The sequence below is a fragment of the Silene latifolia genome, chromosome X (genome assembly GCF_048544455.1).
Source record: "Silene latifolia isolate original U9 population chromosome X, ASM4854445v1, whole genome shotgun sequence".
In the NCBI taxonomy this organism is placed as follows: domain Eukaryota; kingdom Viridiplantae; phylum Streptophyta; class Magnoliopsida; order Caryophyllales; family Caryophyllaceae; genus Silene; species Silene latifolia.
The window spans coordinates 232,559,129-232,564,350 of NC_133537.1; positions in this window are offsets into that span (position 1 = coordinate 232,559,129).

Below are 5,222 nucleotides of genomic sequence, written 5' to 3' on the forward strand. Positions count from 1 at the left end.
ATGTTGGTTGGTTCAAAAATATGGGCACAAGTAAGGTCACCTTCCTTCACTTGTTTTTGAGCTTAATATGTTAGATGATCCTCCAAAGACCCAAGTATAAAAGACACTCCAATAAGTTGCACCCAAGATTCAACCCAAAAATTCCTACAAATATTAACTAGATATGTAGTAGAAATGCTTCCTTAATATTACTAATATTTCTAGTATTACTACTTCTAGTAATAGTTGGAGAGTATTAGTATTTGAGAGTTGTAGGAGGATTTTGCATGTGAGGATATATGAGCACTAAAAGCAAGTAAAAACTAGGTAGGAAAAATGAGCAACAAGTGCTCCTATTTAAGAGCATAAAACCGGTGGCCCTCTTACATGGGGGAATCTTTTCCTCTTGTTTTTACTTGTTTGTATAACATAGGTAGGGTGTAGGAATTATTTATGTAAGATGTGTCATAGAAGTGTCACAATCACACTTTATTCCAACACAAATGAACAAGACAAAATTTGAGCATCTTTTGCTCTTATATAGCAGGCTATATGGAGCCTCTCAGGTCCATTTTTGTCTTTTGTTATTTGTCCCACAAATGCTTATAAGTCATATGTTCAACTATCTTATATAATGAATTATTAATGTAATCATTTAACAATTAAATATTACAATTAATAATATAATATACACTCCACCTTTGAGTAGTATACTACCATTATATGATTATATAATGGGTCCTACAATTGCTAGTTAGTTAAAATTACAACTCTTTGTAATTTTAAATAACCAATTACCTCTACCTCAAAACTTATATAAAACCTCAACTAATTTAGTAACTTAACACTTAATTACTAAATTAAATCTTATTTAATCATATTACAATGAGACATAAAATCGCACTCCCATAATTAAGGAATTAATCAATCTGTATCGTATACAATTAATTAAATATCTATTGGGCCTCATACAATAGGTGTGACCTAAAGGGATCAACTAACCACCACCGTCATACGACAGTAATGTCAAACTTTAGTTAGCCAATTATTACCGATTAATGATGATCAGTTGATTATATAATGAAACATCCCTTTCGTATTCTTAATATGAGATTTAAACATGCGATCGCACTATTGTTGAGGACATATATTCCAACAATCTCCCACTTGTCCGAGACAAGTGTGAGTCACCAATTCTCTTGTCCTATTACAATCTCCCACTCAATGCAAGGTGTCTCGCAGGTCGTACTTGCACTTGATCATATCTTGAGTGGTTTCCTCGATCTGGAGTGTAACTGTCTGACCGAAATTATCTACCATAGATACCTTCAGAGCGTGGCCACACATTTCCAGTTCACTACTCCTCGAGTGGCCTTGATATTTCAAACAACCCTGACAAGGGGGTGGACAATACCTATCGCACTATTCCCTTTGTTCAGCCACTGTTCATCTTAACCCAAAATATACCCATTTGATCTCATTTATAACAGTCGTAGAGCATAAATCAAAGCTAATAAGAAATTTGTGCCAACTTGGGCGAACAGTCTCTAGTCAAAAGAATTGACTCATAAGAATACGGTAGTATTTCTTGCCACGACCAGGCTTTATGAATTACCAGAACTCTATAAGCGGTCACTACCCGATAGAGTGTCCTATACAGTATGCCTATGTGATCGACTAGTCATCCCATGTGACTCTATGGCACTTGAACTTGCCATCAATTGCATCACACTCAAGTCACTTCGAGACGTCACTTCATATAAGTAACTAGGGGCGAATACCATATCAATCCAGTTCACTTTAATGGGGTTCAATTTGTCTCTACAACCCATTTGGATTTAACAAAGTAATGGGTGAGTTTAATAAAACTCAAACGATAAATACGATTATCACATATAAAGAGTCAATACACTATTACTACTTCATATCTTATAATCTTTAGTGTACTTTTTACACCAGTCGAAATGCAATTAAAGCTTGGCAAGTGGATATACCCTATATCAATATATTCCAACTTTTTTAATTACTATTTCCTTCTATTCAATGTTATTTCTAATAACTTAAATTTATCTCTAAGTATTTGTCTAGTCTTCTTGCTAGACTTGGGCTCTTTTACTTGAAAGATGCTCCCACTGTTATCGCATAACTTGTGACAAAGTCATTCGTAGAGGGATTCACCCTTTGTCCATACGTTGACCATTTTATCACAATCTACTTAGATTCCTTTTGTAGAATTTGCAATGCATAAAGCTAAAACACTTTTCTAGTCTATTACTCCCAAGTCAATAAGACATCGTAGGATTTCAACAAATCCCTTTTGGTTTGGAAACTAAAGATTATGCAACCCTTCAACACCTAACTTAGTTTATTATCCAAACATATGAAAAAATCCATAATTCTTCTCAAGAATCTCAAGGATGTTCTTTAAGGCTTTCACAAGGCAAATCATGGGAATTATCTTGTTAATGACTTATCATGCCCTAGGCATATATCAAATTATGGTATGTGCGTCTGTTGGCATACATGATCATTCTAATGGCGGAAACATTAGCAATCAATTTCATGTGATCAACAACTTAATAGGTTCAGTGAACGACTTTGACTCCATTATAGTAATTCCACTTCCATCAACATGAATAACCTATTTGACCTTGTTGATGTTAAACAGATACGAAAGATCTTATCCTCATAAGACTCTCAACTCTATATCCATATTCTCTCACATAGATTCAAAATCTAGAAAACTTTGCATCCTTTTCCAAGTCTCCAATCACTTTTTCACAGAAGAGGCATTGGTACATTAGTCTCAATAAGTAATATGTTATCAACATGTATGACATGGAAAAACAATTCTAGCTCCTACATAACTTCATGTATAATCATGATTCTTCAATCATGTGAATGAAACTATTCACTATTATCACATACACAAAAAGTATAATCCTTTAATGCTTGCTTAAGACCATTCTAGGATCACTTAAGAAATCTACGCATAGAATGTTAGGATCCTTAGATCTTTATCTAAGGTTTTGTGTTCCAAACAAATTCTTCTCTAAATTCCCATTTTAGAAAAGCGAATTTTAATATCATTTGCCATTCCTCATTAAAATGTAATGCGGCAATTCCTAACATAATTTATCTTGATCAACATCTTTATGTTAATCTTATGCATAAGAGTACTCTAAAGCTCTATTTACATTTAAAGAGACCCTCGCTTTAAGGTAAATCTACTCTTGAGCAACAATTTTCGGATTATAATGCTACGACTCGTATGTAACAAGGTCATAATACTATCACTTTCACAAAGCAATATTTTAACCAATAAGACATGTGCGATAAACTCCCACTGAACTATGCTCCCACTCTATCTTTATAGATTACAGTTCGACTATACTCCCACTTTATAGTTCCATTACTTTCACAAAGTAACACTATAAGGCATGTTTATGACGATCTAATCTACTCCCACTCTATCTCCCTGAAATACATCTATCTTCTTGAGAGATAGCTTTGTGAGTTACAAACATATATATGTTGGAGTATTAGGAGTTTATCTAGACTATGCATTAGCTTTCAAAAGGCCATCCCTATCATGGCAGTTTGATTCATGTAATATGCGAGTCTGATCCACGTCATTTGTTAAATAGACTCGACTCTCTATTTTAGGTATCTCCTGGTTGACCATCCGATTAGAATAATGTGTCCGTTTGGTATCGCAAATTCCCTACTTTATGAGTTCAATAACTCATTACAACTTTATAATTGATCTTACATTAGTAAGTTGTTACTTTAAGTAACAATGGCATAAGGAGAATCAAATTCATAGCTTATGGACTTATAATGATCCAATCATCATATTTGTCTACTTGATCAATTTAAGTCGATAATCTTATGTTTCATAATGCAAGTAGTGTATGAAGATAAATTTTAGAACAAACGATACAATAAAACAAGTGACTTGGGTTGCAAACCAAGTCACTAGTATCCAAAATACAACCCGTGTTTAAAGGTTACAAACAAATTTCCAAGTCACACAAGGAAATCAAAATAGTTCTAAAATTTCAAAGTTCAACATGAAAATAAAGACAAAAAAACATAAAGCCAAGCTTCCATAGATCTAGCTCCATGGGCGGCTACCTCTAGCTTCCCTCAAGATCCTTCAAGCTTAATTTTCTTTGCCCTTATCCTTGCTAGGATGCCCTAATTACAATAAAAAGGACAATCATCACAACTTGTATCAACGTACTAAAGTTGAGATTGAAACATGAAAGATAGGGATAGTCATATACCTACAGGAACAACCTTTCCAGCTTTGATATCGCCCAGATATTTTGAACAGTTTCTCTTCAAATGCCCAAAACCACAACAGTAGTGGCACTTGTCCCCGGATGAGGCACTGTACTTGGGCTTGGGGGAACTAGCTTCACAAGCTTTAACTTTGTTCTTGGTGGGAGTTCGCTTCTTTCCCTTGTTCACACTTTTCTTGAAAATTCCCTTGCTCTTATGATTGACATTGAGCACATCTTTGGTGGAGCTAACACTTAGCCCCATATACCTTTCGGCTTGCACAAGCATTTTGTGCAACTCATCAAGAGAAACCTTCTTTTCTTGCATATTAAAATTCACCCGGAATTGAACATATGCTAGGTCACATTGGTGATATATGAAATGCATGTGTTGTTATGGCGATTTGGCAATGCATGTAACATATTAAAAGAAATGCAAAGTAGTAGTTCCAACACGCTCACCAAGTGTCATGGCTCCGATCCTTCATGGATCGATGTAAGTTAGAAAAGAATGGGTATAATTTCACCGATTGGAACGCGCAACTTCGCTTGGCCGCGGAGGGTGACGACAAGCTTCGTTACCTTACCGAGGGATCTCCCACCGAACCTAATGCTAGGTCCACCGCCGCCACTAGGCAAGCCTATGAGGTTTACCAAAAGGAGTCAGCCGCGATCAAAAATGTGTTGATCGTTGCAATGGAGGCCGAACTCCAAAAAAGTGCTATAAAAATTAGCACCGCTCAAGAGATCTATATGAAACTTGTGAACATGTTTTCATGAGCTCCAAGGATCATTCAATATGAGGCGGCATCCGCATTCTTTGATCTCAACATTAAGGAGGGCCAAAAAGATAAGGCATATGTTCAATTCAGGGTGAATTTTAATATCCAAAACAAGAAAGTTTCCCTTGATGAGTTGCACAAAATGCTTGTACAAGCCGAAAGGGACATGGGGCTA